Raw genomic sequence first — 14435 nt, 5'->3', positions numbered from 1 at the left:
AATACGTATTGTATTGTTGCCATCGAGGATAAAAAGATGGGTTTTATAGCATATTGCATGAGTTTATCCCTCTACATCATGTCATCTTCCTTAAAGCATTACTCTGTTCTCTTGAACTTAATACTATAGATGCATGCTGGATAGCGGTCGATGTGTGGAGTAATAGTAGTAGATGTAGGCAGGAGTCGGTCTACTTGTCTCGAACGTGATGCCTATATACATGATCATACCTAGATATTCTCATAAATATGCTCAATTCTATCAATTTCTTGACAATAATTCGTTTACCCACCGTAATACTTATGCTCTTGAGATAAGTCACTAGTGAAACCTATGGCCCCCGGGTCTATCTTTCATCATATTAACCTTCCAACACCTAGTTATTTCCTTTCCATTTATTTTACTTTGCATCTTTATTATAAAAATACCAAAAATATTATCTTATCATATCTATTAGATCTCACTCTCGTAAGTGACCGAGAAGGGCTTGACAACCCCTTTATCACGTTGGTTGCGAGGTTCTTTTTTGTTTGTGCAGGTGTGTGGGACTTGAGCGTGATCTCCTACTAGATTGATACCTTGGTTCTCAAAAACTGAGGGAAATACTTACGCTACTTTGCTGCATCACCCTTTCCTCTTCAAGGGAAAACCAACGCAGTGCTCAAGAGGTAGCAGCCACTGACTTATTGGAAATAATACATACCGCTAATACATACCGATGTATGCGGTCCGATGAGTGTTGAAGCTCGCGGCAGGTATCGTTATTTTCTGACCTTCACAGATGATTTGAGAAAATATGAGTATATCTACTTGATGAAACAAAAGTCTGAAATGTTTGAAAAGTTCAAAGAATTCTAGAATGAAGTGGAGAATCATCGTAACAACAAAATAAAGTTTCTACGATTTGATCACGAAGACGAAATATTTGAGTTATGAGTTTGGCCTTCAGTTGAAACAATGTCGAATAGTTTCGGAACTCACGCCACATGGAACACCATAGCGTTATGGTGTGTCCGAACGTAATAATCGTACTTTATTAGATATGGTGCGATCTATGATGTCTCTTACCGATTTACCACTATCGTTTTGGGGTTATGCATTAGAGACAACTGTATTCACGTTAAATAGGGAACCGTCTAAAAATCCGTTGAGATGACATCGTATGAACTGTGGTTTAGCAAGAAACCTAAGTTGGTATTTCTTAAAGTTTGGGGTTGTGATACTTATGTGAAAAAGTTACATTGTGACGTTTGATAGCACACTATGTGTTCCACTAGTATTCTGGAGTTGCATAATCTCATAGTCAAAGGAATATGTATAAGTTATGGAGAAAGCAATAGCAACAAATTAAACGATCATCGTGCTAAGCTAACGGATGGGTCAAGTCAATCACATCATTCTATAATGATGTGATCTCGTTAATCAAATGACAACTCATGTCTATGGTTAGGAAACATAACCATCATTGATTCAACGAGCTAGTCTAGTAGAGGCATACTAGTGACATTTTGTTTGTCTATGTATTCACACATGTACTAAGTTTCCGGTTAATACAATTCTAGCATGAATAATAAACAATTATCATGATATAAGGAAATATAAATAACAACTTTATTATTGCCTCTAGGGCATATTTCCTTCAGTCTCCCACTTGCACTAGAGTCAATAATCTAGTTTAGATCGTCTTGTGATTTAACACCAATAGTTCACATCTTTATGTGATCAGTTCACATCTCCATGTGACTAATACCCAAAGGGTTTACTAGAATCAATAATCTAGCTCACATCGCTATGTGATTAACACCCAAAGAGTGATCATGTTTTGCTTGTGAGAGAAATTTAGTCAACGGGTCTGCCACATTCAGAGTCGTATGTATTTTGCAAATTTTTCTATGTCTACAATGCTCTGCACGGAGCTACTCTAGCTAATTGCTCCCATTTTCAATATGTATCCAGATTGAGACTCAGAGTCATCTAGATCGGTGTCAAAACTTTCATTGACCTAACTCTTTACGACGAACTTTTTGTCACCTCCATATCTGATAAACATATCCTTATTCCACTAAGGATAATTTTGACCGATGTCCAGTGATCCACTCTTGGATCACTATTGTACCCTCTTGCCAAACTCTTGGTGAGGTACACAATAGATCTGGTACAAAGCATGTCATACTTTATAAAACCTATGGCTGAGGCATAGGGAATGACTTTTCATTCTCTTTCTATTTTCTGCTGTGGTCGGGTTTTGAGTCTTTACTCAACTTCACACCTTGCAACACAGGCAAGAACTCCTTCTTTGATTGTTCCATTTTGAATTACTTCAAAATCTTGTGAAGGTATGTATTCATTGAAAAATATATCAAGTGTCTTGATCTATCTCTATAGATCTTGATGCTCAATATGTAAGTAGCTTCACCGAGGTCTTTCTTTGAAAAACTCCTTTCAAACACTCCTTTATGCTTTCTAGAAAATCCTACATCATTTCCGATCAACAATATGTCACTCACATATACTTATCAGAAAGGCTGTAGTGCTCCCACTCACTTTCTTGTAAATACAGGCTTCACCGCAAGTCTGTATAAAACCATATGCTTTGATCACTTTATCAAAGCATATATTCCAACTCCGAGATGCTTGCACCAGTCCATAGATGGATCGCTGGAGCTCGCACACTTTGTTATCACCTTTAGGATTGACAAAACCTTCTTGTTGCATCATATACAACTCTTCTTTAAGAACTCCATTAAGAATGCATTTTGGACATCCATTTGCCAGATTTCATAAAATGTGGCAATTGCTAACATGATTCGGACAGACTTAAGCATTGCTACGAGTGAGAAAATCTCATCGTAGTCAACATCTTGAACTTGTCGAAAACCTTTTGTGACAATTCGAGCTTTGTAGATAATAACACTACTATCAGCGTCCGTCTTCCTATTGAAACACTTTGTTCTAATACATGGATCCCATCTCAGATTTCATGGCTTCAAGCCATTTCACGGAACCTGGGCTCATCATCGCTTCCTCATAGTTCGTAGGTTTAGCAAGCATCAACTAATTCATAATCAAGTGATTCCAAAAGCCCATCAGCATGGAGTTTCTTCATGCGCTTTACACTAATATGACCTAAACGACAGTGCCATATATAAGTTGCACTATCATTATTAACTTTGCATCTTTTGGCTTCAATGTTATGAATATGTGTATCACTACGATCGAGATTCAATAAACCATTCACCTTGGGTGTATAACCCCAAAAGGTTTTATTCAAGTAAATAGAATAACAATTATTCTTTGTATTAAATGAATAACCGTATTGCAATAAACATGATCCAATCATATTATGCTCAACGCAAACACCAAATAACAATTATTTTATGATCAACACTAATCCCGAAGGTAAAGGGAGTGTGCGATGGTGATCTTATCTTGGAATCACTTCCAACTCACATCATCACCTCGCCCTTAATTAGTCTGTGTTTATTTTGCAACTCCCGTTTCGAGTTACTACTCTTAGCAACTGAACCAGTATCAAATACTGGGGGGTTGCTATAAACACTAGTAAAGTACACATCAACAACATGTATATCAAATATACTTCTGTTCACTTTTCCATCCTTCTTATCCGCCAAGTATCTAGGGCAGTTCCACTTCCAGTGACCATTTCCTTTGCAGCAGAAGCACTCAGTTCCAGGCTTGGGTCTATCTTTGGGCTTCTTCATGGGAGCAGCAACTTGCTTGCTATTCTTCTTTGATGTTCCTCTTTCTTTCCCTTTGCCCTTTTCTTGAAACTAGTGGTCTTGTTAACCATCAACACTTGATGCTATTTCTTGATTTCTACCTTCGCCGATTTCAGCATCGCGAAGAGCTTGGGAATTATTTTCGTCATCCCTTGCATATTATAGTTCATCACTAAGTTCTAGTAACTTGGTGATATTGACCAGAGAACTTTGTCAATTACTATCGTATCTGGAAGATTAACTTCCACTTGATTCGAGCAATTGCAGTACCCAGACAATCTGAGCACATGCTCACTGGTTGAGCTATTCTCCTCCATCTTGTAGGCAAAGTACTGTCAGAGGTCTCCTACCTCTTGACACGGGCATGAGTATGAAATACCAATTTCAACTCTTACAACATCTTATATGCTCTGTGGCGTTCAAAAGCATTTTTGAAGTCCCGGTTCTAAGCCGTAAAGCATGGTGCACTAAACTATTAAGTAGTCATCATACCGAGCTTTGCCAAACGTTCATAACGTCTGCATCTACTCCTGCAATAGGTCCGTCACCGAGCAATGCATCAAGGACATAATACTTCTGTGCAGCAATGAGGATAATCCTCAGATTATGGAGCTAGTACACATCATTGCTACTAACATCTTTCAACATAGTTTTCTCTAGGAACATATCATAAATAAAACGGGGAAGCTATACGTGAGCAATTGATCTACAACATAGATATGCAAATACTATTAGGACTAAGTTCATGATAAATTTAATTTCAATTAATCACATTCCTAAAGAACTCCCACTTAGATAGACATGCCTCTAATCATCTAAGTGATCACGTGATCCATGTCAACTAAACCATGTCCGATCATCACGTGAGATGGTGTAGTTTTCAATGGTCAACATCACTATGTTGATCATATCTACTATATGATTCACACTCGACCTTTCGGTCTCAGTGTTCCGATGCCATATCTACATATGCTAGGCTTGTCAAGTTTAACCCGAGTATTCTGCGTGTGCAAAACTAGCTTGCACCCGTTGTATGTGAACGTAGAGCTTATCACACCCAATCATCACGTGGTGTCTCGGCACGACGAATTGTAGCAATGGTGCATACTCAGGGAGAACACTTATACCTTGAAATTTAGTGATACATCATCTTATAATGCTACCATCAAACTAAGAAAAATAAGACGCATAAAGGATAAACATCACATGCAATCAATATAAGTGATATGATATGGCCATCATCATCTTGTGCCTTTGATCTCCATTTCCAAAGCACCGTCAAGATCACCATCATCACCGGCTTGACACCTTGATCTCCATCGAAGCATCGTTGTCTTCTCGCCAACTATTGCTTCTACGACTATCGCTACCGCTTAGTGATAAAGTAAAGCAATTACATGGTGATTGCATTCAGCGACAACCATATGGCTCCTGCCAGTTGGCGACAACTGTGTTACAAAACACGATCATCTCATACAATAAAATTTAGCATCATGTCTTGACCATATCACATCACAACATGCCATGCAAAAACAAGTTAGGCATCCTCTACTTTGTTGTTGTAGGTTTTACGTGGCTGCTACGGGCTGAGCAAGAACCGTTCTTACCTACGCATCAAAAACCACAACACGGTATAGTGATTGCTTTTTGATCTTCAGAAAGAATCATGTTTATTGAATCCGATTCAACTAAAGTTGGAGAAACTGACACCCACCAGCCACCTGTGTGTGAAGCACGTCGGTAGAACCAATCTCGCGTAAGCGTACGCGTAATGTCGGTCTGGGCCGCTTCATCCAACAATACCGCCGAATCAAGAATCAACTAGTGACGGCAAGCAATATGTATATACCCACGCCCACAACTCCTTTGTGTTCTACTCATGCATATAACATCTACGCATAGACCTGGCTCAGATGCCACTGTTGGGGAACGCAGTAATTTCAAAAAAATTCCTACGCACACGCAAGATCTATCATGATGATGCATAGCAACGGGAAGGGAAGAGTGTTGTCCACGTCCCTCGTAGACCGTAAGTGGAAGTGTTATGACAACGTGGTTGATGTAGTCGTACGTCTTCACGATCCGACCGATCCTAGTACCGAAAATACGGCACCTCCATGATCTGTACACGTTCGGCTCGATGACATCCCATGAACTCTTGATCCAGTTGAGTGTCGAGGGAGAGCATCGTCAGCACGATGGCGTGATGATGGTGATGATGAAGCTACCGGCGCAGGGCTTCGCCTAAGCACTACGACGATATGACCGAGGTGCATTATGGTGGAGGGGGGCACCGCACACGGCTAAGAGATCAATGATCAACTTGTGTCTCTAGGGTGCCCCCTGCCCCCGTATATAAAGGAGCAAGGGGGAGGTCAGCCGGCCATTAGGGCGCGTCAAGGAGGGGAGGAGTCCTCCTCCTAGTAGGAGTAGGACTCCCCCTTTCCTAGTCCAACTAGGAGGAGGAGGGGGAAAGGAAAGAGAAGGGAGAAGGGAGAAGGAAAGGGGGCGCCCCCCCTTCCCTAGTCCAATCTGGACTAGAGGGGGAGGGGCGCGCAGCTCTGCTTTGGCCGGCCCTTCTCTCTCTCCACTAAGGCCCATGTGGCCAATAGTTCCCCTGGGGGTTCCAATAAGCCCCCGACACTCCAATAATTATCCGGTGACCCCCGAAACTCATCCGGTGTCTGAATATAGTCATCCAATATATTAATCTTTATGTCTCGATCATTTAGAGACTCCTCATCATGTACGTAATCATATCCGGGACTCCAAACTACCTTCGGTACATCAAAACACATAAACTCATAATACCAATCGTCACCGAACGTTAAGAGTGCGGACCCTACGGGTTCGAGAACTATGTAGACATGACCGAGACGCGTCTCCGGTCAATAACCAATAGCGGAACCTAGATGTTCATATTGGCTCCCACATATTCTTCGAAGATCTTTATCGGTCAAACCGCATAAGGATATACGTTGTTCCCTTTGTCATCGGTGTGTTACTTGCCTGAGATTCGATCGTCGGTATCTCAATACCTAGTTCAATCTCATTACCAGAAAGTCTCTTTACTCGTTCCGTAATGCAACATCACATAACTAACTCATTAGTCACATTTCTTGCAAGGCTTATAGTGATGTGCATTACCGAGAGGGCCTAGAGATACCTCTCCGATAATCGGAGTGACAAATCCTAATCTCGATCTATGCCAACTCAACAAACACCATCAGAGACACCTGTAGAGCATCTTTATAATCACTCAGTTACGTTATGACATTTGATAGCACACTAAGTGTTCCTCCGGTATTCTGGAGTTGCATGATCTCAGTCATAGGAACATGTATAAGTTATGGAGAAAGCAATAGAACGGATGGGTCAAGTCAATCACATCATTCTCTAATGATGTGACCCCGTTAATAAAATGACAACTCATGTCTATGGTTAGGAAACATAGCCATCGTTGATTCAATGAGCTAGTCTAGTAGAGGCATACTAGCGACATTCTGTTTGTCTATGTATTCACACACGAACTAAGTTTCCGGTTAATACAATTCTAGCATGAATAATAAACATTTATCATGATATAAAGAAATATAAATAACAACTTTATTATTGCCTATAGGGCATATTTCCTTCAATTGGGCCTTAGTGGGACAGAGGAGGAGGCGGCCAAGGTGGGGGCGCCCCCCCAAGCCCAATCCGAATTGGGAGGGGGGCCGACCCCCCTTTCCTTCTCTCCTTCTCCATCCTCCTTCTTCTCCTACTCCAACTAGGGAAAGGGGGAAACCTACTCCTACTAGGAGTAAGAATCCCCCTTGGGCGCGCCATAGAGAGGGTCGGCCCTCACCTCCTCCACTCCTTTATATACGGGGAGGGGGCACCCCATAGACACACAAGTTGATTGTTTAGCCGTGTGCGGTGCCCCCTCCACAAAATTCCACCTCGGTCATATCGTGGTAGTGCTTAGGCGAAGCCCTGCGTCGGTAACTTCATCATCACTGTCATCACGCCATCGTGCTGACGAAACTCTCCCTCGGCCTCAACTGGATCAAGAGTAGGAGGGACGTCACCGAGCTGAATGTGTGCAGATCGCGGAGGTGTCATGCCTTGGTACTTGGATCGGTTGGATCACGAAGACGTTCGACTACATCAACTGCTACTAAACGCTTCCGCTTTCGGTATACGAGGGTACGTAGACATACTCTCCCCTTCTCGTTGCTATGCATCTCCTAGATAGATCTTGCGTGATCGTAGGAATTTTTTTGAAATACTGCGTTCCCCAACAACCTTCTCACCCGTAGTGATGCTTAAGTCTGTCCGAATCATGTTAGGAATTGCCGCATTTTATTATTATGAAATCTGGCAAATGGACGTCAAAACTGCATTCCTTAATGGATTTCTTAGATAAGAGTTGTATATGATGCAACCAGAAGGTTTTGTCAATCCTAAAGGTGCTAACAAAGTGTGTAAGCTCCAGCGATCCATTTATGGACTGGTGCAAGCATCTCAGAGTTGGAATATACGCTTTGATGAAGTGATCAAAGCATATGGTTTTATACAGACTTTTGGAGAAGTCTGTATTTACAAGAAAGTGAGTGGGAGTTCTGAAGCATTTCTAATATTATATGTGGATGACATATTGTTGATTGGAAATGATATAAAATTTCTGGATAGCGTAAAAGGGTACTTGAATAAGAGTTTTTCAATGAAAGACCTCGGTGAGGCTCCTTATATATTGGGCATCAAGACCTATAGAGATAGATCAAGACGCTTAATTGGACTTTCACAAAGCACATACCTTGATAAAGTTTTGAACACGTTCAAAATGGATTAGTCAAAGAAAGGGTTCTTGCCTATGTTATAAGGTGTGAAGTTCAGTCAGACTCAATGCCCGGCCACTGCAGAAGACAGAGAGAAAATGAAAGTCATACCCTATGCCTCAACCATAGGTTCTATCATGTATGCAATGTTGTGTACCAGACCTGATGTGTGCCTTACTATAAGTCTAGTAGGGAGGTACCAAACTAATCCAGGAGTGGATCACTGGACAACGGTCAAGATCATCCTGAAATACTTGAAAAGGACAAATGATATGTTTCTCATTTATGGAGGTGACAAAGAGCTCATCGTAAATGGTTACGTCGATGCTAGCTTTGACACTGATCCGGATGACTCTATGTCACAAACCGGATACATATTTATATTGAATGGTGGAGCTGTCAGTTGGTGCAGTTCCAAGCAAAGCGTCGTGGCGGGATCTATGTGTGAAGCGGAGTGCATAGCTGCTTCAGAAGCATCGAATGAAGGAGTTCATATCCGATCTAGGTGTAATACCTGCTGCATAAGGTCCAATGAAAATCTTTTGTGACAATACTGGAGCAATTGCCTTGGCGAAGGAATCCAGATTTCACAAGAGAACCAAACACATCAAGAGACGCTTCAAATCCATCCGTGATCAAGTCAAGGAGGGAGACACAGAGATTTGCAAAATACATACGGATCTGAATGTGGCAGACCCGTTGACTAAACCTCTTCCACGAGCAAAACATGATTAGCACCAAGACTCCACGGGTGTTAGAATCATTACAATGTAATCTAGATTATTGACTCTAGTGCAAGTGGGAGACTGAAGGAAATATGCCCTAGAGGCAATAATAAAGTTGTTATTTATATTTCCTTATATCATGATAAATGTGTGTTATTCATGCTAGAATTGTATTAACTGAAAACTTGATACATGTGCGAATACATAGACAAAACACAGTGTCCCTAGTATGCCTCTACTAGACTAGCTCGTTAATCAAAGATGGTTAAGTTTCCTAACCATAGACATGTGTTGTCATTTGATGAACAGGATCACATCATTAGGAGAATGATGTGCTGGACAAGACCCATCCGTTAGCTTAGCATAATGATCATTAAGTTTTATTGCTATTGCTTTATTAATGACTTATACATATTCCTTTGACTATGAGATTATGCAACTCCAGAATAACGGTGGAATACCTTGTGTGCTATCAAACGTCACAACATAGCTGGGTGATTATAAAGATGATCCATAGGTATCTCTGAAGGTGTTTGTTGGGTTGGCATAGATCGAGATTAGGATTTGTCATTCCGAGTATCGGAGAGGTATCTCTAGGCCCTCTCGGTAATGCACATCATAATAAGCCTTGCAAGCAATGTGACTAATGAGTTAGTTGCAGGATGATGCATTACGGAACGAGTAAAGAGACTTTCCGGTGACGAGATTGAACTAGGTATGAAGATACCGATGATCGAATCTCGGGCAAGTAACATACCGATGACAAAGGGAATGACGTATGTTGTCATTATGGTTTGACTGATAAAGAGCTTTGTAGAATATGTAGGAACCAATATGAACATCTAGGTTCTGCTATTGGTTATTGACTGGAGAGGTGTCTCGGTCATGTCTACATAGTTCTCGAACCCGTAGGGTCTGCATGCTTAATGTTCAATGACGATTTGTATTATGAGTTATGTGATTTGGTGACCGAAGATTGTTCGGAGTCCCGAATGAGATCACGGACATGATGAGGAGTATCGAAATGGTCGAGAGGTAAATATTGATATATTGGATGATAGTATTCGGACACCGGAAGTGTTTCGGAAAGTATCGGAGTACCGGGGGGGGGGGGGTTACCAAAACCCCCCGGGGGAAGATAAGGGCTATATGGGCCATAGGAGGGAGGCATGCCAGCCCACAAGGGGTGGCGCCCCCCCAAAGGAAGGAATCCGAATTGGACTAGGGGAGGGGGCGGCGCCCCCTTTCCTTCTCCTTCTCCTTCTCCTTCTCCTTCTCCTTCCCCCTCCCCCCTCTGATAAAAGGAAGGGGGGCTGTCGTGGAATTGTCACGACATATGTCCTAGTGTGAGGACTTAGTCATGGAGCGATCGCATTGAGGTTAGCTTAAAGGGTGTCGGGGATATACCCCGCGGTGTAAACCGGCCGGAAGTATAACCCGGCCGGACTTGGCGGTTTACTTGAGGCCCGGCTGAGACTTGACGATTCACTGGTGACCCGTTTGGAACTGGCGGTTTATGATTCATTGGTAATCCGGCAGGTGGGTCAGAGGAGCGACAAGACCCGGTGGCCCAACGGGAGGTTCATGAAGGCCGGTTCATACTATGGTGGGCCGGTTTAAGAGAAAAGGCATGAGGAATATTTGTCTTACAAGGAGTAAGACCTGGACTTATATCCGGTTTGTATTAGAGATAGACTAGTCCTAATTCTAATAGGACTCCACATGTAAACCGCCCCTTCAACATATATAAGGAGGGGCAGGGCTCCCCAAAGAGGGACAAGCAAGAATAAAGAATCTATAGGCCTAGACACAACTAGAGGAGAGCCGGTTTACGGCGACTCCCTCGTGATGATAATGAGATCTAGCCTCAAACAGCATGTAGGGTTGTTACCGGATGATGTTCCCCGGGGCCCGAAGCTGTCTAAACCCTTGTCTTGTGTTGCGTCTCTCGATTCCTCTCAACCCCTCTCAAGCTACCACATAGATGCGTTGGCCTCGTGACTAAGTCCTGACACTAAAGACATCTGCCGTAACAATTTCACAACAGTTGGTGCCCACCGTGGGGCCCGTGCACGGTGGTGTTGAGTTCTTAGAGGGATTCTTCCCCAGGGTTTCCGAAAGTTCGTGGTTTTTAGATGAAGCAAAGCCGGATTGCGTCTATGTGCATCGTGACATGCCACCAGGCGATTCGTCATGGCCGGATCATTTTCCGTTGCACCGTTGTGAGAAGCCAAAGGCAGAAGGGATTCTATCAAACTACAGCACAGGTGATTTACCTATGGCGTTGCGTAATCGAGAAAAAAAGTTTGGAGCCGATCGATCGGCTGGCCGCTGCCTTCGTGTCCTGTATGCAGTACTGGAGGTTGATCCGAGACTACCGCTTAATCCGCCGAGTTTCCACTGCTGCTCCACGTCCACAAGTTCCAGGCCGTGGAAATCAACTGTCTGTTGCTACCTTTTTTTCCCGAGGTCAGATGACTACATCCGTCCAAATCAGAAGATTCCAAGAAGAGCTGCCGGATCAATGATCAAGGTAATTGAAAAAAAATATAGAGGAGCGGCCACGACCCGGAGGAGGATTGAGTCGAGGGTAGGTCCTTGCATCGCCCGCTCCCGAGCCATGGTCGGTTTGACTTCGCTCACGCAGATATGCCCTGCTCAAACCGCCTCCCGCCTCCGCTTTACGCCGTTGTTGCAAGTCACCGAGTTGACTCCGCCATGGCCGCGCCTGACCTTTACCTCTGCTACAAGCTGCCACAGCCGGATCGACTTCCTCGGCCTCGGCCTCCTCAAACAGCCATCAAGCCTCTGCAGCCTCGTCGAGCCGTTTCACCTCGCCGGCGACACCTACAAACCGCCGCTGCGTGGCCACAGCCGCGCCTCAAACCGGCTCCGCCCCGACTTGCTAGGGACCGTCTTGTGCCCGCTGCGCCACACGCCACTCCGAGCCGCTGCTACTCTGACTCGCCGTTTGCCGCTCTTCATTGTTGTCGGCACCAACCCGACGTCCGCATCAGGCCGACCCTGGGCCGCCATTCTGTGCCTTTGCTGCACCTGAGCCGCCGCGGACGACCACCCTTCTGCTCGCGCGCAACTGTGCCTCTCCCTGCCGACTTCACTGACGCCATGGCCCCGTCGCTGATGTGCTCTGAGCCACCGTGCTCTACTTCATGCGCTACCTTGAGTCGCTGCGGCCGTTTAAATCGCCGGGTCGCCTTCACATACGGCCGGCACCGGCGCCGCCCGGCGGACACGACCACTACCTCGTTTTAGCTCTGAGCCACCGACCGCACCTCGGGTTTCCTCCCCCTCGCGCACTCGGCCTTGCCAGATTGACCGCGATCCCGACTTCATCAAACCGCCCCCCCGGGCCTGCCGCTGCCATGACTTTGCATTAAACCGCCGCAAACCACAGCCGCATGCAGGGCCGCCGGGATTGCACCCGTGAACCACCAGCTTGAGCTGCTGCTTCTGTCAGCCCAGCCCCAAGTCACCTCTGTTGACCCGCTCTCAATCCGAGTCACCGTCGAGCCACCAAGTATCAAAGGATCATCTCTGTCCACGTTGGGGTTCTGCCTGTGCCGCCCCTGGTTTTTTGAGCCGCCTTGGGCTCGTCCTGCCACTGCCAGGCTCTCTAAAGCCTAAGCAGAAGCACATAGCATCAATCCAGCAAGTAGTACCTGAAGGTAAAGAAGCAGGCCGTGGGAGTTGAACCGGTGACTTGAGGGTCAAATCCTGGTGCTAATAGTCACCAGGCCATGTGTTCTGGCCGGTTTACTATGGAGCAGTCGGTACGTGCAGACAAAAAGCATGTTACTACTCGCTGGTAGCACAGCCAATTAAATTTCCAGGTGCTATCTTTTCCATCTGTTTTTTTTATACATATTGTTTTTCCAAGAACGATTACTCTGGCCTATATCTTTCTATACAGGACAAGTGCTCACTATAAAAGTGATGCCCTACTACGGACGACGCGCGATAGTTGTTCTGCGCCGGCATTTGTGCATATCACACTGGTGAACCGGAACACAGACCGCCGCCCCCGCAGCCCGGACTACATCAGCAATGCCGCGGCCGACTCTTTTGTCCGTACTGGCGTATAACTCCGCGATGGATATCAACTGGACTGACATATCAGGTGAAATCCACCCAATATATTTTTATATTATATATTGCTTTTTTTGAAAGATCAATTACTCCGGCTTGCAAAGTTATCTAAATGCAGGACCCTAAACCGCCATATTGGTGCAAATTTTAAAGGCCGTCAGAAAATTTCCGGCTGAAAATGAAGATTCCGGTTTAAAATCCGGTTCAAGGGAAAGATGTCTCCCACAAAGCTTTGAAGCTCTCAATATCCGGTTTAACATCTGGTTCAAGAAGGATTTATCTCTTGCAAAAAGTTAAAAGGTGCCAAAGAGGACCTGCTGCCATGATGCGCGGTTCAAACATGGGTATCATGCCTTATTGGCTTACCATATTATTGATCACTTGGGGACTTATGGTCACGTCTGAACCATAGTCACGCCTCTTGATCGGCCTAGTGCCACAACATCACTTGGGGGCCTGGTCATGTCTGAACCAATGCAACACCTTTTGATAGGCGAAAGCCGCCAGATCACTTGGGGACTTGGTCACGTCTGAACCAGTCACGCCTCTTGATCGGCCTAAGGCCACAGAATCACTTGGGGGCTTTGGTCGAACCCAAACCATCGCTACGCCTCTTGATCGGCATAATGCCACTGCATCATTTGGGGACCTGGCTGACTTGAACCATAGCTACGCCTATTGGGGGCTTGGTCCTGTCCGACCATGGTAATGCCATTTGATGACCTCAATTGCTTCTTTTTTGCCAATTGTTTTATCATTGCCTTTGAAATTTTGTTTCATTTAGACATATATTTCTTTTGTTGCGTTTTGAAAACCGACAAATTCTTAAACCGTTCAACTGTCAATTACAAATTGACGGAACATGGTCAAATCTTAATCCGGAGACTATCTGCCCGGTTTGATTTTCTGTTACCATCCTATTATGGAATAAACCGGTGTTTATCAACCCGGCTCGGCTTTCAACTACAAGTTGTCAGTACACGATCAAATTATAATCCGGAGACTATCAGCCCGGTCTGGTTTGACTACGAGTCGCCAGTATT

The sequence above is a fragment of the Triticum urartu genome, chromosome 2A, assembly GCF_056163025.1.
Source record: "Triticum urartu cultivar PI428250 chromosome 2A, HENAU_Tu73, whole genome shotgun sequence".
Taxonomy (NCBI): Eukaryota; Viridiplantae; Streptophyta; class Magnoliopsida; order Poales; family Poaceae; genus Triticum; species Triticum urartu.
This window is presented reverse-complemented; position numbering follows the sequence as displayed.